Raw genomic sequence first — 27954 nt, 5'->3', positions numbered from 1 at the left:
GAACATCCCGGTGTTCGACGAACCGAACCCGAACACTACGGGGGTGGCTCAACACTAATTATAAGTTAGGAGGTTGGTGACAAATGACTCAGCTGCCTGTCAGGCCTGTCATCTTCAATGGATCTGCATACTCATGATGATGTTGGCTTGCTGTTCCACCATTCAACATATTCATCTGAGTTTTGGTGCATCAGGTCGAGCAATGTCACTAGATCACGCCTGCAGTGCAAAGCCTCAGTCAACATGCTGCACAGAGCGGAGCAGGGCATTGGGAGAATGGGGCTAGATGAATAGTTTTTGTTTTATTTTATCATTTAGTACTTGTAGAGGGCTGTAGGGATCATAATACTATATGATGAGGATTATGGGGGTATCATACTCTGTATGAAGGGATGACAGTGAGTTTATCATACTGTGTAGGAGGCTTCATAGTGTGGGGGCATCATACTTTGTGGCTATGGGGCATCATACTGTAGGAGTTCACTGTGGGAGGTCACTGTGGTAGAATCATAGTGTGATGGAGGAGATTGTGGGGGACACATATGTGTGGGAGAACTTTGGGGACATCATACTGTGTAAGAGAACTGTAGAGGCATTGCTACTTTGTTGGGGGCCTTGGGGGGACTTCACACTTTTTTTTCACCTATCTAAATTATTAATATAGGCATACAGGTTATAGACTGCTGAAAAAAGTCCTACCTGTATGCCTCATATCAGATGCCTTGTTGCTGATAATTCATCTTTTATCACTTTATATAAATGACCTGTTCCAGGCTATGGGAAGGATGCTGCCTGGAAAATAACTCTGTCTCCAGAGCTTATTTTACATGAAGGAGGAGTAACCAGTGTGATGTGTAATGGCTTCTAGAGATGAGCGTTGTTCTACTCGAACTGTTCGCCAATCTCAAATTCGAGCTGTTTTGGGCGGTGTTCGAGCCGTTCGGCGAACACGAACAATTTGAGAAAAATTCGGCTGTTCGAGGTTATGTTCGATAACTGTTCGTGCACCAAAATCATAACTGGATTTTTTCTCAGTAATGATGAAAATTAATGTTAATACGCAGTTTGAGTGTACAGCGGGGTGGGGGGAGGGGCAGGGGATGGATCTCTGCAGGAATAATGAAGATCTCCATTTTTTTTTCTCTTTCCCGCATTTACAGTGGGGAGGTGCAATCTGTCAGCCTATCAGCAGCGCACACATGGAGCGAAGTGCTTTTTTTCACACAAGCAAGGGCATGTGTCATTGGCAGTGTATGTCACATGTCCTTGCCCTATAAGACCAAGCCATTTTCCCCGTCGCCACCATTTTCTCACTGCTGCAGCTGCGTGTTAGACGGCACCGCTGTTGCTGTGTGCGCTATACCTTGTTAATTTCAAGCCAATTTTCGCACAAATATACAGATAGCTTGGGAGTAGGGAATAGTTGTGATTGCAGTCCTTTTAAGGACTAGGTTACAGCATTTCCTACGACTTTTATCAGGCAGGTCTGTGCTCTTAAATAGATAGGTTGTGGGAGTAAAGACTATTTGTAATTGGAGTCCTTTTCAGGACTAGGTTACATCAGTTCCTATCAGTTTTTGCCAGGCAGGTCTGTGCCAGTGCTGTGCAAGTTTTTTTCACAGCATTTGGCTGAATCTAGCAAAGCTAATCCTTTTTGGCCTATTGCAGAGTGTGTTAGTCAGTGGAGTAGCCTATCTGTGTTGCAAGATATACCACCTGTGTATAGAATACCAATTTTTTTACTGCACCTAGTGAAGTAAAATCTTTTGGGCATAGCATCATTCTATTAGTCCATCTATACTGACCTCCATCAGGTTGCAAACTGAATCTAATTTTTTTCTGCATCTAGCTCTGAAAAAATATTGGGCTTCTAGCTGTGTGTGGGTCTTGTTCTATTAAACCATCTATACTGACCTCCATCAGGTTGCAAACTGAATATAATTTTTTTCTGCATCTAGCTCTGAAAAAATATTGGGCTTCTAGCTGTGTGTGGGTCTTGTTCTATTAATCCATCTATACTGACCTCCATCAGGTTGCAAACTGAATATAATTTTTTTCTGCATCTACCTCTGAAAAAATATTGGGCTTCTAGCTGTGTGTGGGTCTTGTTCTATTAATCCATCTATACTGACCTCCATCAGGTTGCAAACTGAATATAATTTTTTTCTGCATCTAGCTCTGAAAAAATATTGGGCTTCTAGCTGTGTGTGGGTCTTGTTCTATTAATCCATCTATACTGACCTCCATCAGGTTGCAAACTGAATATATTTTTTTCTGCATCTACCTCTGAAAAAATATTGGGCTTCTAGCTGTGTGTGGGACTTGTTGTATTAGTCCATCTATACTGACCTCCATCAGGTTGCAAACTGAATATATTTTTTTCTGCATCTACCTCTGAAAAAATATTGGGCTTATAGCTGTGTGTGGGTCTTGTTCTATTAATCCATCTATACTGACCTCCATCAGGTTGCAAACTGAATATAATTTTTTTCTGCATCTAGCTCTGAAAAAATATTTGGCCTTCTAGTAGTGTGTCGGACTTTCTCTATTAGTCCATCTATACTGACCTCCATCAGGTTGCAAATTAAAAATAATTTTTATCTGCATCTACAGTACCTCTGAAAAAATATTTGGGCTTCTAGCTGTGTGTGGGACTTGTTGTATTAGTCCATCTATACTGACCTCCATCAGCTTGCAAACTGAATATATTTTTTTCTGCATCTACCTCTGAAAAAATATTGGGCTTCTAGCTGTGTGTGGGACTTGTTGTATTAGTCCATCTATACTGACCTCCATCAGGTTGCAAACTGAATATATTTTTTTCTGCATCTACCTCTGAAAAAATATTGGGCTTCTAGCTGTGTGTGGGTCTTGTTCTATTAATCCATCTATACTGACCTCCATCAGGTTGCAAACTGAATATAATTTTTTTCTGCATCTAGCTCTGAAAAAATATTGGGCTTCTAGCTGTGTGTGGGTCTTGTTCTATTAATCCATCTATACTGACCTCCATCAGGTTGCAAACTGAATATAATTTTTTTCTGCATCTAGCTCTGAAAAAATATTTGGCCTTCTAGCAGTGTGTGGCACTTGTTCTATTAGTCCACCTATACTGACCTCCATCAGTTTGCAAACTGAATATATTTTTTTCTGCATCTACCTCTGAAAAAATATTGGGCTTCTAGCTGTGTGTGGGACTTGTTGTATTAGTCCATCTATACTGACCTCCATCAGGTTGCAAATTAAAAATAATTTTTATCTGCATCTACAGTACCTCTGAAAAAATATTTGGGCTTCTAGCTGTGTGTGGGACTTGTTGTATTAGTCCATCTATACTGACCTCCATCAGGTTGCAAACTGAATATATTTTTTTCTGCATCTACCTCTGAAAAAATATTGGGCTTCTAGCTGTGTGTGGGACTTGTTGTATTAGTCCATCTATACTGACCTCCATCAGGTTGCAAACTGAATATATTTTTTTCTGCATCTACCTCTGAAAAAATATTGGGCTTCTAGCAGTGTGTGGGTCTTGTTCTATTAATCCATCTATACAGACCTCCATCAGGTTGCAAACTGAATATAATTTTTTTCTGCATCTAGCTCTGAAAAAATATTTGGCCTTCTAGTAGTGTGTCGGACTTTCTCTATTAGTTCATCTATACTGACCTCCATCAGGTTGCAAATTAAAAATAATATTTATTTGCATCTACAGTATCTCTGAAAAAATATTTGGGCTTCTAGCTGTGTGTGGGACTTGTTGTATTAGTCCATCTATACTGACCTCCATCAGGTTGCAAACTGAATATATTTTTTTCTGCATCTACCTCTGAAAAAATATTGGGCTTCTAGCTGTGTGTGGGACTTGTTGTATTAGTCCATCTATACTGACCTCCATCAGGTTGCAAATTGATTATAATTTTTTTCTGCATCTAACCCAGCCAATAGTTTTGGCCTAATACCACAGTTTGGCCACTCAGCTCTGCTCGGTTACCATCCCTTGTTTTTTTGTGCAAACAACTCCAGAGTTGTGAATTAGTTAACCACCAAAATGAGTGGAAAAAGGCCTGCTGCTGGTGGAAAGGGGAATAGGCGTGTTGGGAAGGGGAAAAAAGGTTGTGTCCGTGGGGTAGGTGTTAAAGCAACAGTAACATCTGCAGAAGAAAGACCATCTTCCAGCCAAACTAAAATGTCTACTTCTTTTAGCGGACAATGTGATAAGATCCCTTTCTTACGGCCACGCCAATCGCTACAAATTCCAGATGAGGCACAAAAACAGCAGGTGCTTCAACGGATATCAAGTGCTCCTTTAAGTGGGCTCTCCTCCACATCAACTTCAACATCACAAATACTCCAGTCCTCAAAGGTGTCACCCAAATCGCACTTGCTTCCTCACAGCTCCCAAATCTCCAGCTGCCCGTCTGAGTATGAGGTAGAACAGATGGTTGAGTCTGCAGAGCTGTTTACTCATACTATAGCCTGGGAATCAGAGGTCGACTCCAGCGCTTCTGTGAATCCAGACGAGGAAATGATCTGCACTGATGCCCAGAATCTTTATGAGTCGGATCCAGGACCAGATGCAGAAGGTTCTGACCATAATGTAGACCCTCATTCCCAAACTGTAACTCCTGTTGGTGGAGACAATGAGGAAGACGATGATAAGACTCAAATACCTGATTGGAGCGACAACTTTAGTTTTTTGTCAGGGCAGGAACAGGTTGGCTCTGAGGACGACGGGTGTGATAACACACAGGGTGATGATGATGAGGTTGGAGATCCCACTTACTGTCAACCCACAGTCAGCCAAGAGATGAGGTCAGCAGAGGAGGTGGAGGAAGATGCTAGTGACGACGAGGTCAGGTTGCGCCTTCCTGGACAGAGACGTAGTACTGGAAGCACGTCAACAACTGCATCCTCAAACACAACTCTGCCTCTCACCACAAGTCGTGGTGGCTCTTCAGGTCGCATGGGTGCTAAGCCTTGCATAGCCTGGGCATTTTTTCAGATCGATAAAGATGACCCAACTCGTGTTATCTGTAACATTTGTCAGCAAAAGCTAAGTAGAGGCCAAAAAATACATAGTTTGAGTACTTCATGCATGTACCGGCACATGGACATGAAGCATAAGTTGCAGTGGGAAGCTCAGTGTGCTACAATGCGGCCTAGCCGGCCGGGCCAACCACCGTCTGCCATATCTTGTGCATCCGCGGCCTCTTCATCCTCTGTGACTGGGGGGACAGCAGTCACACCTGTTTTGGGGCGCACACCTGCCACCTCTTTACCCGCAACAGCCAGCGTGATTGGCAGGTCATCATTTTCTTTGGAGGTGGGAACACCAGCTGGTGTTGAGCGCTGTCCGACATCGATAGCACCACCTTTGGATCAAGGCAACCTAACATGTCCGCCTGCATCTTCCTCACAGACCGGCAGTTTGCCGGGGACACCCTTATCAACCCCGTCTAAGCACAATAGCCAGCCCTCGGTCCCTCAGATGTGGACAAGTAAAAGACCATTTCCTCCTAGCCATGAGAAAGCTAAGAGGTTGAATTTCACCATCTGCAAGCTCTTGGCTACAGAAATGCTGCCTTTCCGCCTGGTGGACACAGAGGATTTTCGAGACCTTATGTCCGTCGCAGTGCCCCAGTACCAGATGCCCAGTCGGCACTACTTCTCAAAGAAAGGTGTGCCTGCGCTCCACCAGCATGTCGCACACAACATCACCGCTTCTTTGAGAAACTCTGTGTGTGACAGGGTGCATTTCACCACAGACACTTGGACGAGTAGGCATGGACAGGGGCGTTACATGTCGCTGACTGGGCACTGGGTAACTATGGTGACAGCAGGACAAGGGGCTGCTGTCCAAGTCTTGCCGTCCCCACGAGTTGTGCGTCAATCCTCTTTATGTCAATGTTCCTCCACTGCTTCTGCCTCCTCAACCTCCTCTCGGTCTTCCACCTGCACCCAAAGCCTGTCTGGTCATGCCACAAGCTTTCTAACTGCGCAGAAGGGATCCTGCACACCTCCTTACTATGCTGGCAGTAGGGCTCAACGTCATCAGGCGGTTTTTACATTGAAATGTCTGGGAAATGTGAGTCACACAGCTGAGGAGTTGTGGTCAGCTCTGGAGAACCAATTTCATGAATGGTTGTCTCCACTGGACCTGAAACCAGGGAAGGCCGTGTGCGACAATGCTGCAAACCTGGGTGCGGCCCTTAGCCGGGGCAATGTCACACACGTGCCTTGTATGGCTCACGTGTTGAACCTGGTTGTCCAGCAATTTTTAGCCCACTATCCCAGACTAGATGGCCTTCTGCAGAGGGCACGGTCGCTGTGTGCTCACTTCCGCCGTTCGCATCCCGCAGCTCAGCGACTTACATCTCTACAGAAGTCGTTGGGCCTGCCACTTCACCGGCTAAAATGCGATGTGCCTACCCGGTGGAATTCAACTCTGCACATGTTGCAGCGACTGTGGCAGCACCGACAAGCCCTGGTGCAATACGTTCTGACGTATAGCCTGGGCCAACGAGATTCAGAGGTGGGGCAAATCACGCTGGAGGAGTGGTCTCAGATCAGGGACCTATGCACCCTTCTGCACAGTTTTGAAATGGCGACGAAGATGTTTAGTGCTGACGATGCCATTATCAGCATGACTATTCCGGTGATTTACATGCTGGAGCACATGTTAAACAGAATTCGGAGTCAGGTGGTGGCACAAGAGGAGTTGGAGGAAGTAGAGGAGGAGGAGTTGTATGCGGAAGGGCTAACATCTGCAAGGTCCAGACGGTCGGCAGCACCAAGGCGGCAGGCATGTGAGGGTGGGGGAGATGGTTTTACCAGGGCGCATGGTAGCAGCCAAACTAGTGAGGAAGGTGCAGGAGCCCAGGAAGAAGTGGAGGACGAACTGATGGAAGACTCATCAGATGAGGGAGACCTTGATCACATTTCTGTTGTGCGAGGTTGGGGGGAGAGGACAGAGTAAGGAAGCATGATTGTTACCTCGCCACCAACACAACAGGGACTTGGTGCTCCTGGATGCGCAACACACATGAGTGCCTTCTTGCTGCACTACCTGCAACATGACCCTCGAATTGTGAGAATTAGAAATAATCCTGACTACTGGGTTGCCACACTGTTAGATCCCCGGTACAAAAGTAAATTTGCAGAAATTATTCCTGCCATAGAAAGGGATGCACGCATGCAGGAGTATCAGCAGAGACTGTTGCAGAATCTTACATGTGCTTTTCCACAAAATACCAGTGGTGCACGTAGTGAATCTCACAGTTCCAACTTGCCAACCGTGGGACCGTCAAGTGTTCAGCACTCAAACCGTAACAGAACCACAGTATCTGCTGGTAACATCAATTTTGCGGAATCATTTCACCACTTTTTTAGCCCATCCTTTGCAAGGCCACAGGAGACAAGAAGTCTGACAGATAGTCAACGCCTAGAGACGATGGTACAGGAGTATCTCCAAGTAAACATTGAAGCCACGACTGTGTCACTGGACCCTTGCTCTTTTTGGGCTTCCAATCTGGATAAATGGCCGGAGCTAGCCACTTACGCCTTGGAGATCTTGTCATGCCCCGCAGCCAGCGTTCTGTCTGAACGTGTGTTCAGCGCTGCTGGTGGTGTGCTGCCACATAAGCGCACGCGGCTCTCCACTGATAATGTAGACAGACTCACGTTCATAAAGATGAACAAATCATGGATCCGAAACGACTTTTCTACCCCTGTGTCATCCTGGGGAGAGTAAAAGCTTGATGATTGGTTAAAATCACCCTACCAACCGTTTTAAGCTTTCAAATTACTAATCATGTTTATCTGTATCATGACTGGAAAATAATTTGGGCTTTGTAGCAGTGTGCAGCACTGATCCTATTAGGCCATCTATACTAAAGCTTCACCAGATTTAAAATTAAAAATAATTTTTAGCTGCATCTAGCCCGGAAAATAATTTTGGGGCTCCGAGATGCGCAAGACACATAAGTGCCTTCTTGCTGCACTACCTGCAGCATGACCCTCATATTGTCAGAATTCGAAGTAATCATGACTACTGGGTTGCCACACTCTTAGATCCCCCAAACTTTTCGATCAACCTTTTCATTTTAATAAAGACCAAAAAAATGGTCATTTTTGAAATTATAAGCATTAGCAGGTTGTTAGAAACTGAAATCAAACAGTTTTCAACTCAAAACTTTATTCTAGGTGATGTTACATTTTCACATAGGACCCCTTGTTCGAAAGGAGCTTCTGAACTCTCTCATCCATTGAATTTGTCAGGTTTTGGATGGTTTCTGCTTCAATTGTTTTGCATGAGGACAGAATACCCTCCCAGAGCTGTTGCTTAGATGTGAACTGCTTCCCGCCATCATAGACACTCCTTTTAATGATGCTCCAAAGGTTCTGAATGGGGTAGAGGTCAGGGGAGCATGGGGGTCACACCATAAGTTTGTCCCCTTTTATGCCCATATCAGCCAGAGATGCAGATGTTTTATGTGCAGCATGAGATGGTGCATTATCATGCAGAAAAATGATCTTGCTGTGAAATACACGGTTCTTCTTCTTGAACCATGGCAGGAAGTGCTGTTTGAGAAAATCCACATACATTATGGAGTTCATCTTTAGCGCCTTCAGGGATCCTAAAGGGGCCGACAATCTCTCTCCCCATGATTCCAGCCCAAAACATTACTCCACCTCCTCCTTGTTGGCGCTGTAGCCGTGTTTGCGTGGGGTGTCCATCAACCAGCCATCCTCCACTCCATCCATCTGGACCATCGAACGCTGCACGGCACTCATCCATGAACAAAACTGTTTTGAAATCAGTCTTCATGTAATGTTTGGCCCACTGGAGCCGTTTCTGCTTGTGTGAAGTGGATAGAGGAGGTCGACAGGATGGCGTATGCACAGCTGCAAACCTCTGAAGGACCCTGCATCTTGTTGTTCGGGGGACCTTGGAGGCACAAGCAGCTTCAAAAACTTGTCTGCTGCTATGACAAGGCTTTTTTGCCGCTGCTCTTTCAACCTGACGTAATTGCCTGTAGGAAAGAGTCCTCAATTTGCCCTTATCAGCACGCACACGTGTGTACTGTGAATCAGCTACATACTTCTTGATTGCCAAGACACTTCATCCTGATCATCGCACAATGTTGATTGTAGTCATGCCTTGACCTAAACACTCCACAATTTGTTGCTTCTCAGCAGCCGACACATCCTTTTTCTTTCCCATTTTGGCAGAAAATGTAGGCTGCTTAATAATGTGAGAGAGCCTTCTTAAGTAGTCTTGCCTTTCATTGGACACACCTGCCAAACTAATTAGCACAGGTGTCTGCAATTGCTTACAGTGATATAAAGAGCCCTGACACACATCACCATCAATGAGTTTAACTGACAAACAAACAAATTCTTCCCTTATCACTCCTAAACACTTTTTGCATAATAATTTGGAACGCAGTGTACATGTGCTTTTCCACAAAACACCAGCGGTTCACGTAGTGAATCTTACAGTTCTAACTTGCCAACCGTGGTCTGTATGGAGTTGTTCAATAAAGGGCCCAAAATTAAGATAACATAGATGGGAGAGGTCTCTATGAATAGGAATTCCTAAGTATTTGATACCCTGTGAGGGACAGGCAAAGGGAAAGTTGGACTGGATGGAATCCTATATGGATTTGGGGAGGGAGACATCGAGGACCTCAGACTTCGCTGCATTGATTTTAAAATTTGACCATGTAACAAAGTGATCTATTTCAGCCATAACAGCAGGGATGGATATATGTGATTGAGTGATATATACTAGGACATCATCAGCAAATAGAGAGCACTTGTACTCGGTGCCTCCCACCTCAATCCACCTAATATTGGGGTTATGGCGAATTGATGAGAGCAGGTGCTCCGTCACTAGGATGTATAAGAGGGGGGACAGAGGACATCCCTGCCTTGTCCCATTGGTGATTGTGAAAGGTGATGAAAATGTTCTGACGCACCCCCTGGGCCTTGGGACACCCGGAGCCAGACCCTTTTTGGTGGATGCTGGTGGTTGTAGTGTTCGTGGCGGCAACCCGGTTCCGTGGCTCAGGGCGGTCAAACCAGTGGCGGAACTATTTATGTGGTTTTGATGTTTAAATGTCCGACTACGCCACCCGTGGATTGCGGTCAGAGTGAACCGCTGCTACAGGGCAGACCGCTGAGGCTGGTGTTGTGGGTGCAGCAGAGCGTAGCATAACTCCCCACGGGAGGAGTATAGCCTCAGGGCAGTGTATGCGGAGGATGGGGGTGATGGTGCAGGGCAGCAGCAGTAACGACACGGAGTCAGTGATGCAGTCCAGGGCCTTTACTCACAGTTCTTATTATCCAGACCACGTCTGCAGGTAACGGCTGCCCACGTCGTACTGTGCTCACCAGGTGAGGGGCTCAGGCAACTCCCAGATAACTTTGTAGCACTTCACAGGACCCCCTTTGTGTGTCCTTTGTCTGGCCTTTCTTACCAACACTTCTGTCCGGCTGCCTCGGGCCTCCTCTTGGTAAACTTGGCGCCAGTTTCCCTGACCCTATGTGGTGCCTTCCTAGCGGGTGTAGCGAGGGGCTGCGCCACATAAAATGTCAGAGCCTCCGGTTTCTAGCTGAGGGTCGTTTCTTGCCTCCACTAGTTCGGGGATCGGTCTCCCCCTTTGGCCTGACCCCTCCACGCAGGTGGATTCGGGCGTGCGGTGGCGACTCGCCCATCCGCACCCCTGGGATCCCTTCATTCCTCGTTCCTGGAGCCTTCTCCGCTCCTCTTCCTTCCTTCTCCCTCTTCCAGGCCTGGGCCTCTGTTACTAGGCCCGCCTCCGGAGCAGAGCTCATGCAGAGCCCCTGCTCCCTGCCACTTCTGCTCAGACTTCTCGGCACTGAACTAAGATGGTGCCCACCTTTTATACTCCCTTCTCAATGCACCCAGGAACTGCTTCCTCCCTGCTCCTGCACTACAGGGTTCCCCTTCCTCAGTGTTCCCTCCCCCCACTCCAGCCAGGGACAGGGACTGTCGTGCCCATCTCAGGGGCATATTGGTCGCCCTGCCCCACGGCAATGTGGTGTAATGCATGCAGGTGTCGGGTCCTGATCCACACTCCATCCTTACCTGAGAGTGAGATATCACACCTCTGGGTGAGGTGCAATACGTCTGTAGCAACCGAGCCCTCAGGGTGCTACAGTTCCATTTATCTTCAGCCTAGGTGACGTATTGCGATACAGGGCCGTGATTTTGGCTATAAAAGGGTCCCCTAGACCCCTACCCCAAGCTTTTTAAGAGAATCATATATGGAGACTCTATGGAATGCTTTCTCAGCATCCAACGAGAGTATCTAATTACAAATTTTTAACTGCATCTAGCCCAGGAAATACTTTGTGCCTAGTAGCAGTGTCTGCTAGTCAGCGGATTATCCCGGCTGTTAAGCAAGCTACACCACCTGTAGTTTAGACACTTAATTTTTTCAAAGGAAATGATTCGGGACCATGGGATACTTAGTGAAGAGCATCAGGAGGCACCCCAAGGCATAGGGGCTGGGACTGGCAGTAGGATGCCTTGTGGTGGACAGCCGAGCTCGATCCTTATAAAAGCTTTTTAACTGCAGCAGCTTTAGTGGACGCTACTGGAGATGGAATTACGCGGCTGCTGGCATGAGACTTGCCCTCCAATAGATCCTTGTAAATGGATTTAAAGTGTATTCATTCAAATTAGAGAGACAATTTAAATTAAAAAGCTTAGAGCTGCCTCCACCACAGGGGGGCTCGCTCGACCCACCAGCGGACAGGCACCAGTATTGGGAGAGGGGGGCTGGCCGTCAGGGTTCACCGCGGCTCTGGCACAAACCCGGCGACACGGAGGTGGCACGGGCAGGAGCGGACTGGCCGTGTCGGCTTCTCACTTTTTGGATTTTAGAAGGGCATGACATGCCTATATCTATGTCTCCCCCTCCTTTTACTCCTCCACCTCTTTTATTTTCGCATGACTATATGTACTTGTCACTTTTCCATGTGTTAGTTATGTCTTCTGAGCAGTTTGTCAGCTTTTGGACACCTTTGAAGGTGTTTTCTATGTGTTTCTATGTGTTTTTGTTTGCCTGCCATTGGTTTTAACGGTGTTCGAAGGTGTTCGACGAACAGTTCGACGAACAGTTCGGCGAACACACGGGTGTTCGACGAACCGAACCGAACTCGAACACTACGGGGGTGGCTCAACACTAATGGCTTCTCTCTCCTCTACTGATCTCACTGCTGAGCTGTGTGTGGTTATAACTGACACATCTGCAGGTTCCTCTCAGTTTCAGCTTCAATCTCACAGGCAGATAGGATTGTAATATTGTTGCAATACAGCAGAGCTCAGAGAAAAGCGAGAAGACAAATTTTAGCTTCACAAATTTTTTTCTTGTTTGAAAACCAGAGTTGAACATTGATGTTACAATATTACTATTTCATTAATCAAACTTTTGGCCACTGCCGTTAACCTTGAGCTGAGGATGAAGAGAATTTTTTGACATGTTCCATCAGGAGTTGTTGCCATTCATTGCCATTCGAAAGCTCTTTATCCAATATTTAATGATTATGATGTTCATGTTAGTTTGTGAGTTAGCTCTAACAATCTCAAATGGCATTTCAAACCTGTCTCAAAATAAATGTTAAAACTCATCTCAGATTATCAGTTTTAGTAACTTATTTATTTTTATAGCACGATCCAATATGCATTGAGGTTTATGTGCAAAGGCTAGGGCCAATTAATCCTAAAAGTATTTAGTCATGTGGTTGATTGAGTAACTGGAACGTAATTAGTGTTTCATATTGATATTACTGATTTATGAAATATTTTTTTCTTATTAGAAAAGCATAATATGGATTGTATATCCAACTTTATATAGTGTTACATTTCACATACAAATGAAAGCACAGCTCCAGCATTTTTTTTTATTTCAGCACTGGAGTGGTGCTAGTGAGCAAGATCCTTGCATCTAATATGATATTTATCTCCCGCTGTCTTCAGCTCTTTCCGCCACCTCTATGGTCACACGGTGCCATCCTTGAGATCCCAACTTCTGATTGACAGGAAGTCAGAAGAAATAGTCACAACTAGAGATGAGCGGTGTTTGACTAGAACTGTTCGCCAATCTCATCTGTTTTGGGCGGTGTTCGAGTCGTTCGATGAACGTGAACGATTTGCAAAAAATTTGGCTGTTCGAGGTTATGTTCGATAACTGTTCGTGCACCAAAAGCGTGTCCTGCATGTCTGGCGCTATATAGAGCACCAATCATGCAGGGATTGTCTGCCACTCACTGTAATGCCACAGCCATGGTGGTTGTGGCATTACAGTGGTTGCCCAAATCGATGGGAACAGTGCTCACAGTGAAACATGAAAAGCCGGCAATTCAGCAGCGGCCTACACCGGTACCCGACAATTTAGAACAGAAAGAAAAGAGAATCACACATAGATTAGATAGATAGAAACATGTCAGTCACATATATAAGAAGTACAGCGACAGTGTTGGTTACTGTACTTTTCATTTAGTGTTAAAGGATTTATTAAAAAAAATATTAGTGTTTTCATGCACCGTCTCTTTAAAAAAGCCGGCCGGCAATTCAGCATCGGTACACGACAATTTCGAACAGAAAGAATAGAGCATCACACATAGATTAGATAGATAGAAACATGTCAGTCACATATATAAGAAGTACAGTGAAAGTGTTGATTACTGTACTTGTCATTTAGTGTTAAAATAAAGGATTTAATAAAAAAAAAATTGGCGTTGGGTTCCCCGTAATTTTAGTCTTTAGCGGAGGTTAAGCAGATGGCTGGGGCAGATGTTTGAAGCCTGGGAAGGGGGTAATACCCACGGAGCTACCCAGGCTACTAATATCAGCCCCCTGCTGAATATCTAGCCTTTACTAGCTATTAAAATGAGGGACCCCTAAAAAAATTACGTGGGGTCCCCCCTTTTTTAATAGCTAGCAAAGGCTAGGCAGACAGCTGGGGGCTGATATTAACAGCCCAGGAAGGGTGCCATGAATATTGGCCCCCTCCCAGGCTAGAAACACCAGCCGTCAGCTGCCCCAGAAATGACGCATCCGTAGGATGCGCCAATTCTGTCACTTAGCCTCGCTCTTTCCACTGCCCTGTAGCGGTGGCAGTGGGGTAATAGGGCTAGGGTTGATGTCAGCTTTTAATGCCAGCTGACATCAAGCCCAGGTTAGTAATGGAGAGGCGTCTATAAGACACCCCCATTACTATCCCCATAGTCAAAGTTAAAAAAAAACACAAACACCCAGAATAAAGTCCTTTAATTGAAATAAACACACAATTCTTTATTGTTCTAAATTAAACCATACTTACCATCATGCCCATTCGAGCTGAAGCCAATATCTTCTGCTATAAAAGTAAAATAATAAAGCAACATCATCCTTACCTTTCCATGGTTCCCACGACAGCTTCAGCCCTGCTACTTTCACATGACAGGCTGGATCGCAGCCGAAAGCTGCCATCCAGCTTCCATGCCGCAGACACTGAGAAGCGCAGGCATGCTTGTGCTCCTCAGTGTCTCACTGTGACGGCATAAAGATGAGCCAAGGTCATGTCCAATGAACTCAGCTCACCTCATGCACGTCACTGACAGCGTGGGAAATTTCTCCTGCGCTTGCAGTCAGCGTGAGAGAATTCTCCTGCTGAAGCGCTGAGCGCAGGAGAATTTTCCCACGCTGTCAGTGACGTGCATGAGGTGAGCTCATGTCCAATGAACTCAGCTCAACTCATGCACGTCACTGACAGCGTGGGAGAATTGCCTGCACTCTGCAGTGTCTATGAAGGATGGCATGCTGGATGACAGCGCTCAGCTGCCATCCAGCTGTCATCTCAATGCCATCCCGCGTGGGAGAATTCTCCTGCTCAAGCGCTGAGCGCAGGAGAATTTTCCCATGCTGTCAGTGGCGTGCATGAGGTGAGCTGAGTTTATTGGACATGAACTCGGCTCATCTGGATGCCGCCACAGCGAGACACTGAGGAGCGCAAGCATGCCTGCGCTTCTCAGTGTCTGTGGGGTGGCAAGCTGGATGGCAGTTTTCGGCTGCCATCCAGCCTGTCATGTCAATGTAGCAGAGCTGAATCTGTCGTGGGAACTATGGAAAGGTAAGTATGAGGTTGCTTTATAATTTTACTTTTATTGCAGGAGATCGTTGGCTTCAGCTGGAATGGGCGTGATGGTAAGTATGGTTTAATTTACAACATTAAAAAATTGTGTGTTTATTTCAATTAAAGGACTTTATTCTGGGTGTTGTGGCCCTAACCCCTTTATTACCCAGTGAGCCACCGCACCAGGGCCCTGGATGAGTTGGTTACAGCGCCAGAAGATGGAGCATCTATGAACGCGCCATTTTCTGGGGTCGCTGCGGACTGCAATTTGCAGCAGGCGGGGGGCCCAGAAAGCTTGGGCCTCCCTGCGCTGCGGATTCCAGCCCCCAGCTGCCTAGTTGTACCTGGCTGGACACAAAAATAGGGCGAAACCCCACATATTTTTTTTTTTAATTATTTCATGAAATTCATGAAATAATTAAAAAAAAAGGGGCTTCCCTATATTGTTATGTCCAGCCAGGTACAAATAGGCATCTGGGGGTTGGGGGCAGCCCGATCCTGCCTGCTTTTTAAAAAAAAACACATTTAGGGACTGCATATTTATTAACCTCTCCACGTGAGGGGTTAATAAAGATGCAGTCCCTAAATTATTATTTTTTTAAATTATTTTTAAATAAATTTTTCCCACAGGGAAGCCCTTTTTTTAATTATTTCATGAATTTCATGAAATAATTTAAAAAAATTGCCGTGGGGTTTTGCCCTATTTTGGTGTCCAGCCAGGTACAGTAGGCAGAAACAGGCTGCCCCCAACCACCAGCTGCCTATTTGTACCTGGCCGGACACAACAATATAGGGAAGCCCTTTTTTTTTAATTATTTCATGAATTTCATGAAATAATTAAAAAAAAAAAATACGTCGGGCTTCGCCCTATTTTTGTGTCCAGCCAGGTACATCTAGGCAGCTGAGGGCTGGAATCTGCAGCGCAGGGAGGCCCAAGCTTTCTGGGCCCCACCCCCCCCATTGCAAATTGCAGTCCGCAGCCACCCCAGAAAATAGCGCGTTCATAGATGCGCCATCTTCTGGCGCTGTACGCAACTCATCCAGGGCCTTGGTGCATTGGCTCACTGGGTAATGAAGGGGTTAGGGCCAGCTTGGCAATATCTGCTGGCCCTAAGCCCGAAATTCATGGGGTCACGCCAATATTAGACATGACCGCCATGAATTTCTAGTAAAGTATTTAAAAAAACACAGCACCCAGAATAAAGTCCTTTAATTGAAATAAACACACAATTTTTTAATGTTCTAAATTAAACCATACTTACCATCACGCCCATTCCAGCTGAAGCCAACGATCTCCTGCAATAAAAGTAAAATAATAAAGCAACCTCATCCTTACCTTTCCATGGTTCCCACGACAGCTTCAGCTCTGCTACATTGACATGACAGGCTGGATGGCAGCCGAAAAGCTGTCATCCAGCTTGTCACACCACAGACACGGAGAAGCGCAGGCATGCTTGCGCTCCTCAGTGTCTCGCTGTGACGACATCCAGATGAGCCCAGGTCATGTCCAATGAACTCGGCTCACCTCATGCACGTCACTGACAGCGTGGGAAAATTCTCCTGCGCTCAGCGCTTGAGCAGGAGAATTCTCCCACGCTGGGATGGCATTGAGATGACAGGCTGGATGGCAGCTGAGTGCTGCCATCCAGCATGCTATCCTTCATAGCCCCTGAAGAGCGCAGGCGTGCTTGCGCTCAGCAGTGTCTCAGAAGGATGGCAAGCTGGATGGCAGCGCTCAGCTGTGATCCAGCCTGTCATCTCAATGCCATCCCAGCGTGGGAGAATTCTCCCACACTGTCAGTGATGTGCAGGAGGTGAGCTGAGTTCAATGGACATAAACTCGGCTCATCTTTATGCCGTCTCAGCGAGACACTGAGAAGCTCAACTTGCCTGCGCTTCTCAGTGTCTGCGGCATGGCAAGCGGGATGGCAGCTTTCGGCTGCGATCCAGTCTGTCATGTGAATGTAGCAGAGCTGAAGCTGTCGTGGGAACCATGGAAAGGTAAGGATGATGTTGGTTTATTATTTTAATTTTATTGCCGAAGACATTGGCTTCAGCTGGAATGGGCATGATGGTAAGTATGGTTTAATTTAGAACAATAAAGAATTGTGTGTTTATTTCAATTAAAGGACTTTATTCTGGGTATTTGTGGTTTTTTTTAACTTTGACTATGGGGTTAGTAATGAGGGTGTCTTATAGACGCCTCTCCATTACTAACCTGGGCTTGATGTCAGCTGGCATTATTAGCTGACATCAACCCCAGCCCTATTACCCCACTGCCACCGCTACAGGGCAGTGGGAAGAGCGAGGCTAAGTGCCAGAATTGGCACATCCTATGGATGCGCCATTTCTGGGGCGGCTGACGGCTGGTGTTTCTAGCCTGGGAGGGGGCCAATATTCATGGCACCATTCCTGGGCTATTAATATCATCCCCCAGCTGTCTGCCTAGCCTTTGCTAGCTATTAAAATAGGGGGGACCCCACGTCATTTCTTTGGGGTTCCCCCATTTTAATAGCTATTAAAGGCTAGGTATTCAGCTGGGGGCTGATATTAGTAGCCTGGGAAGCTCTGTGGGTATCTGCTTAACCTCCGCTAGAGACTAAAATTACGGGGAACCCCACGACAATTTTTTTTTTAATAAATCCTTTATTTTAACACTAAATGACAATTACAGTAATCAACACTATCACTATACTTCTTATATATGTGACTGACATGTTTCTATGTATCTAATCTATGTGTGATGCTCTATTCTTTCTGTTATAAATTGTTGGGTACCGATGCTGATTTGCCGGCCGGCTTTTTTAAAGAGACAGGTGCATGAAAACACTATTATTTTTTTTAATAAATCCTTTAACACTAAATGACAAGTACAGTAAGCAACACTGTCACTATACTTCTTATACATGTGACTGACATGTTTCTATCTATCTAATCTATGTGTGATGCTTTATTCTTTCTGTTCTAAATTGTCGGGTACCGGTGTATGCAGCTGCTGAATTGCCGGCCGGCTTTTTTAAAGAGAGTGTCTTCTGAGCAGTTTGTCAGCTTTGGGACACCTTTGAAAGTGTTTTCTATGTGTTTCTATGTGTTTTTGTTTGCCTGCCATTGGTTTTAACGGTGTTCGACGTTGTTCGATGATGTTCTAAGGTGTTCGACGAACAGTTCCACGAACATCCTGAACTGAACCCGAACACTACGGGGGTGGCTCAACACTAGTCACAAGCTCTCAATGCAGGTCTTGGGGCCCGAACATGGTTCTCATAGATTTGCGTCGAAAAGTGACCTCTGGCTCGCTCCAGCAAACACTGGAGAGATGCTGCAGGTCAGAAATAGCTGGAGACTGATGGGAGCAGCGCGGTGACAGGTAAGTATAAGACTAAGTAAAGGGACCTTATATTGGTAGCACCACTTCAGCTTTAGAGAGACTTGGAAAACAAGTTTCAGAATTGACTTTAGTTTTATTTTGGAAAGAAAACATGTTCCCTACTACTTAGTAATGAAATGAGATGACTATTTTAATTTATAAATAGAATTTATATACATGGCCATAACCTTTCTGCTGACTGTTCTCAGTGCTGTGTTGTGCATGCCACCAATGAAGAATTACTTATGATCTATAAATTCTCCTTAAGTAAGCATACATCACATTAGTAGCTTGAGTGTTTTATCACATAACACCTCTGTTTCTGCTACATTAGTTCCCGCACTGTGCTCCCCATTTTCTATCCCTCTATGTTAAATCTGAATCTCGTGGTTTTGTGCTTGACTGCATACCCGGCCTTCTTACTGCACCTCAGGGAATTGCCCTCTTATTACCACAATTACAATCTGTACACATTTCATTAAACTAATATCGCTTTGCACAAGCTTCCTCCACAGAGCTGCACAGCTGGAGGCCCATTTCTTTTCCTCAGCTTAAACACTTTGACAGGTTAAGAAAGCTATTATGGCTGAATAACAGGTGTTGCAAAACAATGTGCATTTGATGTTTAAATGAGAGAGCTTCTTTATTGACTGGCTTTATTGCTGATAAGATTCTGCTTTTTCAAGATGACTGGATTTTTATTGTTTTTACTGCATTTTAATGCATTTTGTGCTTTCTTTGTATCGGTCCTGAGTGACTTGGTAAGGTTATTTGTTATTTGACTCTCATTTTTATTTTCTTAAGAAAGAAAAAAATACATGGTAAAAGATACATGGTTTAAGATTTTATTCTTTACCTTTGTTCAAGAGGCTGCTTCTGACAGTTTTTAAGTTGATATTTTGGTGAATTTCTGGATGCCTGCCTTATTGTAATTTTCATTTAGTGGTAAGTTCATTGGCATAAATACAAAATACATTATTCTACTTATTCATGCGCTTTAAATCAACTATCTTTACAAGTTAAATTTTAAGCAGAAATTGCATGAAGAAGTATTTTCAATATATGTTTATGGTCCCTTCTATTAACATAAAGAAAAAAAGTTTTACAGTAGCTGCTGGAGCCCCCAGCTATCAGCTAATCTTTCCAAGGGAAGTCTTGTCTGTTAGACGTTTTTCTGCTTAAGACAAAACAAAAAACAATGGTAGTGTTTGAATGTTCAATCATGTAATTTATGTCTGGTTGAGTCCACAAAACCGGAACTACTCTTAGGCTGCGTGCCCACTAGGCATTGTTCAAGCATTTTTGCCGTGGAATTTCCCCAGCGAAAATGCTTACATAACGCTGGGTAATACGTGCCCCATGGTACCCAATGATAATCCGCATGTGCTGTGCACATGCTGCAGAAATTTCTGCTGCGGATTATCATTGCGGAAAAATTCGCAGCATGTCCATTAATTTTGCGGACACGCAGCATAATTTACGCCATTGACTTGCATTGAATCTCTTAATATCCGCATCACTACATGTGCACATGCGGATATTAAGCGATTCAAAGTGCGGATGGTACCCAAGCCTGGAGAAGAGGAGACCATGGTACCTGTTAAAAAAAGAATTTAAAATAAAAAAAAACCATTATACTCACCTTCTGATGGCCCACGGCCTTTTCTCCGCTGCATCCGGTCTCTTGTACAGCTCGCATTTTTATTATTTTTTTAACTATTAATTTGGACACACTATATAAATCCATGCCGGTAGCATGGATTTATATAGTGTGACCAAGTTGTCAATCACTTTTCCAAGTGATGCTAAAATCGCTTGGAAAAGGGCTTGATAACCCTCATGCAGAAATGCATGCAAAAACGCTTGACAAACGCTTCTACCTGGCAGGAAAAATGCATGTAAAATCCGCATGCGTTTTTCCTGCCAGGGAGATGCGGAAAAATTATACGGCATTTCTGCATCGTGGGCACTTAGCATTAATGTCTTTCTGTGTTGGCTAATACATCCAACAATGTCCATAAGGCTTAAGTAAATTACTTAAAGGGGTTATTTGGGACTCAGTTTTTTTCCATTGGACTAAGAACTTATAGGTAGGTAGTTGGTAACTATCTGTCTTTCATGCCCTGCGTAGATCTCTCCTGGCTCAGGCAATGATTCTCCACAGAGCAGAACAGGCAGATAGTTACCAACTACATGATGCTTAAGTTCTTTACCCAATAGAAAAAAAACACCAAGTCTCAGATAACCCCTTTAAATAAGAACTGTCCTTCCAACCATCATTGCATAAATACTGTAGTATAAATAAACATAAGAAGCAGTAATATATCATCTCAGGAAATATTCCTCTTTTTCCATCTTTTTCCCCTCCCCCATACCTCCTGAACTTACTATTTACTCAGAAACCCTCCCCCACCCCCAGCTACAATCTGTCTTGCTTAAGGGAGGATAATCTTTCAAATTATTAAAATATTAGGTTACACTTTATATTAAAATCTATGAAGAGAGGAAATAGGAGGAAGAGAGGGGAGGGGTAGAGAAGCAAAAAAGCGAGAGGCAGAGAAATATATCATGCGGATTTTAGCAAGCTTATTCCAGAACTGGATTCACAGCTTAACTGCTCAGTACTGCTGTATCATTTCTACCATGCTTTTGCTGCTTCTCTCTGTGAGAAACTAAAAAGAAAAAGAGCAGGAATCCCTCTTTCTGTGTAAGTAGTATATGGGAGACATCATAGCAGTGAGTCTCCACCCACAAGCTCAGTGTTAGGCAGAAATTATAGAAAGAATCCACAGAAAGGAAAACTAGTAAAAAAGGCAGAATGCAAGTCAGTTATTACTGGGAACATACAGGACTTTCAATGCATTTCAAATACTCTAGTTCTTACTGATTGCTTATTGGGTTGCTCAACCTGATGGGTAAAATGCCCACACAAAAATATAGATTTAAAGTGACAGACGTAAAACCAAAACAATCAATCAATACATATACAAATTGGGAGTAACAACATTCATTAACCCCTTGACGCCACATGAAGGTGTCAGTTCCCGTATCATGATATGCTATACCTGTCATGACTATAAGCTGTCACTGTGTGAAACCACACTTTTACAGCTCTGTGCTGACAGCAGTCACTGACAGCTGACCGACAAGGCTATGGATGCGGGGACCCATTTCAGCAGTCCCGTTCTCTGATTGCTTACTAATCACAGCATGTGATCGCTAGGATGATCACCACTGGGAGCTCAATGCAGCTGACAGCCAAACTCCTGCGGTAACAGGCAGGGCCAATGCCCGCACTGCCCCTGGCTAATTAGCCCTCTAGGTGCCGCGATCGATAATGATTGTGACATTTAGAAGGTTGTGAGAGGGACGGGCTTCCTCTCTAACCCCTATCGGCAACCCCGCGACAAAATCACAGGAAGCTGATGGTTGTCATGGCACTCGGAAGTCAAACAAAGACTTCCTGGTGTGCCATGTATGAAAGCCTAGTAAACCCAGCCAAAGGCAGGATCTAATAGGATTTCTGCCTGAGTAATATCACAGGTCTCATGCATTGAAGTGCTGGTGCATTGCAATGCATGAGACCAGTGATCAGAGAAATAAAAGTTAAAGTCCCAAAAAGGGACTAAGTAAAAAAGTGAAACAAAGTTAAACGGAAGTTTAAATAAATTATTAAAAAAAAAAACCATAAAATAAAGAATAAAAAATATTAACAAATAAATACACATACTGTATCTATGTAAAAATAAACATAATAAACATAAATTGAAAAAAGTCCACAGATTTGGTATGGTATCACTGGGTCTAGAATGGCCCAATCTTTAAAACTGTCAAACTAGTTAACCCATACAGTGAACGCGTAAAAAAAAATGTGGCAAAAAAATATATTTTTTCATCATACCGCTGGAAAAAAAAGTGGAATAAAACGCTATAAAAAAAACAAATAAAAATAAAAATGGAAAATAGAAGGATAAATCGCACTCAGCGTCTCTTTAAAACTTCAACACTTTGATTGGAAAGTTCAGGAGTGAACGGAATGCATGGAGGACGACAGCCATTTCACGCCAAACCATGCATCAACAGGTCCTTGTATCATACAAAAACCTGTTGAAGCACGGACGTGTTCAAGCATGGTTTGTATCAAACAAGGACCTGTTGAAGCGCTGTTTGGCATGAAATGGCCATCGTTCTCCGTGCATTCAGTTCTCTCCTGCAACCAGATGTTTTAACTTTCCAACTAAAGCGTCAAAGTTTTAAAGAGACAGTGAGTGTGATTTTTCCTTCTATTTTTGATGTTATGACACTGGTTTTCTCTAAACGCACCCGAAGTCTTTTGAAGGTCTGGTTTGTCTCAGCCTTTGCTTTAGAAGAGTGAACAACAGATGATGCCGGCAAACCTTCCTCGCATGATATAAGTTAAATTAGTGTCCCTGAAATCGTTATCTTGTCCCACAAAAAAGAAGCCACCATACAGTTCCATCAGATGAAAAATGTAAAAAGCTATATCTCTCAGAATATAGTGATGCAAAAAACAATGTTTTCTATAATATTATTTTCATTGTTTACAAGTGACAAAACATAAAAAATGATATAAATGGGAAATCGCTGTAATCGTACTGACTTAAAGACTAAAACTGTCTTATCAATTTTACCAAATTGTGAACAACATAAAAAAGAACCCAAAAAGTAATCCTTCAGTTGCTGGTTTTTGTTCATTCTGCCTCCCAAAAATCAGAATAAAAAGCAATCAAACAATATTATGTGCCCAAAAATTGTACCAATGAATACTTCAACTCATCCGGCAAAAAAAAAAGCCCTCACATGACTCTGTTGACAGAAATATAGAAAAATTATAGCTCTCAAATATTGTCAATACAAAAACTTTTTTTTGTAAATAAAAAACATTTTTTAGTGTGTGATAGCAGTCAAACAAAAAAAACTGATATAAATCTGGTATCGCTGTAATCGCACCGACGCGAAGAATAAAGCCATCTAATCACTTATATCACACGAGGAATGGCTCAAAAAATAAATAAAAGCAATTCTTGACCTGCTGTTCATTTATTTATTTTTCCTTCCAAAGATCGCAGTAAGGCTAGGTGCACATTTATCCTGCGGTCTACGATGAACCCTTACAATGGGGTTTCCGTGTGAATCTCTGAAATACCTGATTCAGACAAAACCTCCTGCGAAAGAAGACCTTTAATGACGAGGTGAAGACACTTTGAACTATGTCTAGCCTATGATCCGGCCATGCACGTCTATTTAGGCGTGCATAAAAGAGTGGTCAACCACAGCTTTGTGCACCTCTCACTACCTAACAGAAGCCACACAGAGTTCAGAGTGTCTCAGCTACCTCATTAGTGAATGGATTCCTTGAAGGTTTCATCTGAATCACGTATTTTGAAGATTTATATGGAAGCCCCAATGTAAGTGCTCAGTGTAGAGCACAGGATAAATATGAAATGATTCAAAATGATCCATGTCCCAAAATGCCACCGATTAAAGCTTCTACTCAACCCCACTCAGGTAAATTATCTATTAACAGAAATATGTAGGTGTCTACAATACTGTTAGCACAAAGGCTCTGGAAAACTGATGTGGCTTACACCAAAAAAATTCATGCAAAATCTGCACACTCAGATCCAAATGTATCCTCCTCCTAGCCCCACAATGGGCCTAAAGTGCAGTTAGTAAAATTAGGGAAATAGTCAGCACTCCTTTGTTGTATAGGTGGTGCACGTGGAGGAATAGTAATACACTAAAAGCAAATCACAGTACTTGTTAATTGACAAATGCCTGGGACAGGCTGAAAAGTCTTGATTGGATATGTGGTATAAATTAATTAACTTTCAACACGTAAGTGCTGGGATTTGCTTTTCTTGTAAACTGCAGTTAGTGTCTAAATGTTTGACATTACTGTAGGGATGAGAGTAAGCTTAATTGATGGGGTGAGTGTTTTCAGAAGGCCGAGCAAGGAATAATGTACGGGCACTACAATGTATGGGCACTACAATGGCATATTTGCATTTTCACTCTGCAACATTCATTGCTGCTTGTTTCTGAAAAACACCTGTGGAATTAAATTTGTCAGTACACCTGAAGATAAATTCACAGAGGGGTGTAATTTCTAAATTGGGGTCAATTGAGGAAGGTTTCAGCTATCCTGGCTCTTAGGGGCTTTGTAAATAGGAAAATCTGCACTACAAAATTCAGATAGCTCCTTCCTTCCTGCGTGTCACCGTGTGGCCAAACTGTATTGTACAGTTACATATCGGGTATTGCCACGTTCACAAGAAATTGTGTAAGAAATTATGTAGTCATTTGTACCTATTTCCCCTTGTAAAAATGTAAAATTTGAGGCTAAAAGAGCATTTTTGTGGAGTAATTTTATTTTTTTTCTTCCCCACCCAATGGTATAAAAGTTTGTGAAACACATGTGTCATTATGCTCACTGCACCGCTAGATGATTTCAGGAGGTGTAGTTTGCAAAATGGGGTCACTTATGGGGGGTTCTGCTGTCCTGACCTCACATGGGGCATTTCCAAAATCAGGAGACATTGTGTAACAAATTTTGTGGTCGATTTTCTCTTATTAGTCCTTTTGAAAATTAAAAACTTGGAGCTAAAACTACATTTTAGAGGAAAAAACAAACTTTTCATTTTCTCAGCCCAACATTATACAATTCTAGGAAATACCTCTGGGTTTAAAATGCTCACTGTACCCTGAGAAGAATTATTCGAGATGTGCGGATTCCAAAATGGGGTCACTTGTGGGAGTTTCTGCTGTTTTGGAACCTTGGCGGCTCTCCAAATTCGACATGGCGTCCGCAATCTATTCAAGAAAATTTGCACTCCAAAAATCAAATAGCACTCCTTCCCTTTCAGACCTTGCCATGTACAGAAACAAGACTTTCTTACCACATATGAGAAATTCAGAAATTGCACAATAAATTAGGTGGCCCATTTTCTGCTAACTTTGTGTAAATGAAAAATTTAAGCTAAAGCAAAATGTTTGGGGAAAAAACGTAATTTTTAATTTTCACAGTCTAATGATTTATAATTCTGTTAAGCATCCATAGGTTCAAAATGCTCACCACATCTCTATATACATTCCTTTAGGGTTGTTGTTTCCAAAATGGGGTCACTTGGGGGTTTTCACTGTTTAGCCACATCTGGGGCTCTGCAAACTCGACATGGCACCCGATATCTATTCCTGACAATTTTGCACTTCAAAAGTTAAATGGTGCTCCTTCATTTCCAACAACTGCCATGTGCCCAAACAGTAGTTTTACACCACATAGGGAATATCGGCATACTCAGGAGAAATTGCATAAGAAATTGTATGGTCCGTTTTCTCCTGTTACCCTTATGAAAATCCCAAACTTGGGGCTAAAGCAACATTTTTGGGGTAAAAAGTAAAATTTTCACATTGTTTTAATTCCTCTGATGCTTCTAAAGGGTTAATGTTCTTCTTGAATGTGTTCTTTACTACTTTGAGGGGTGCAGTTTTTAAAGGCATCCACTATGGGTATTTTCTGTCATATAGCTCTTCAAAGTCACTTCAAATTTGATATGCATCCCTAACAAAATAAGTTTTGTAAATTTTGTTGCAAAAGTGGAAATTTGCTGATAAACTTTTAATTAGAGATGAGCGTTGTTCGACGCGAACTGTTCGCCAAATTCGAGCTGTTTTGGGCGGTGTTCTAGCCGTTCGGCGAACATGAACGATTTGAAAAAAATTCGGCTGTTCGAGGTTATGTTCGATAACTGTTCGTGCACCAAAATCATAACTGGATTTTTTCTCAGTAATGATGAAAATTAATGTTAATACGCAGTTTGAGTGTACAGCGGGGCGGGGGGAGGGGCAGGGGATGGATCTCTGCAGGAATAATGAAGATCTCCATTTTTTTTTTCTCTTTCCGCATTTACAGTGGGGAGGTGCAATCTGTCAGCCTATCAGCAGCGCACACACGGAGCGAAGTGCTTTTTTTCACACAAGCAAGGGCATGTGTCATTGGCAGTGTATGTCAAATGTCCTTGCCCTATAAGACCCAGCCATTTTCCCTGTCGCCACCATTTTCTCACTGCTGCAGCTGCGTGTTAGACGGCACCGCTGTTGCTGTGTGCGCTATACCTTGTTAATTTCAAGCCAATTTTCGCACAAATCTACAGATAGCTTGGGAGTAGGGAATAGTTGTGATTGCAGTCCTTTTAAGGACTAGGTTACAGCATTTCCTACGACTTTTATCAGGCAGCTCTGTGCTCTTAAATAGATAGGTTGTGGGAGTAAAGACTAATTGTAATTGCAGTCCTTTTCAGGACTAAGTTAGATCAGTTCCTATCAGTTTTTGCCAGGCAGGTCTGTGCCAGTGCTGTGCAAGTTTTTTTCACAGCATTTGGCTAAATCTAACAAAGCTAATCCTTTTTGGCCTATAGCAGAGTGTGTTAGTCAGTGGAGTAGCCTATCTGTGTTGCAAGCTACAATACCTGTGTATAGAATACCAATTTTTTTAACTGCACCTAGTGAAGTAAAACCTTTTGGGCATAGCATCATTCTATTAGTCCATCTATACTGACCTCCATAAGGTTGCAAATTGAATATAATTTTTTTCTGCATCTAGCTCTGAAAATATATTTGGCCTTCTAGCTGTGTGTGGGACTTTTTCTATTAGTCCATCTATACTGACCTCCATCAGGCTGCAAATTAAAAATAATTTTTATCTGCATCAAGCTCTGAAAAAATATTTGGCCTTCTAGCAGTGTGTGGGACTTGTTCTATTAGTCCATCTATACTGACCTCCATCAAGTTGCAAATTAAAAATAATTTTTATCTGCATCTAGCTCTGAAAAAATAGTTGGCCTCCTAGCAGTGTGTGGGACTTGTTCTATTAGTCCATATATACTGACCTCCATCAGGTTGCAAATTCAAAATAATTTTTTGTCTGCATCTAGCTCTGAAAAAGTCTTTGGCCTTCTAGCAGTGTGTGGGACTTGTTCTATTAGTCCATCTATACTGACCTCTATCAGGTTGCAAATTAAAAATAATATTTATCTGCATCTAGCTCTGAAAAAATATTTTGCCTTCTAGCAGTGTGTGGTACTTGTTCTATAAGTCCATCTATACTGACCTCCATCAGGTTGCAAATTAAAAATAATTTTTATCTGCATCTAGCTCTGAAAAAATATTTGGCCTTCTAGCAGTGTGTGGGACTTGTTCTATTAGTCCAACTATACTGACCTCCATCAGGTTGCAAACTGAATATAATTTTTTTATGCTTCTACCTCTGAAAAAATATTTGGGCTTCTAGCTGTGTGTGGGACTTGTTCTATTAGTCCATCTATACTGACCTCCATTAGGTTGCAAATTAAAAATAATTTTTATCTGCATCTAGCTCTGAAAAAATATTTTACCTTCTAGCAGTGTGTGGGACTTGTTCTA

The sequence above is a fragment of the Phyllobates terribilis genome, unplaced genomic scaffold (genome assembly GCF_046119375.1).
Source record: "Phyllobates terribilis strain yellow unplaced genomic scaffold, ASM4611937v1 Scaffold_1__5_contigs__length_1240528914, whole genome shotgun sequence".
NCBI classification, from domain to species: Eukaryota; Metazoa; Chordata; class Amphibia; order Anura; family Dendrobatidae; genus Phyllobates; species Phyllobates terribilis.
The sequence above is the reverse complement of the archived record's forward strand: the minus strand, read 5'-3'. Positions refer to the sequence as shown.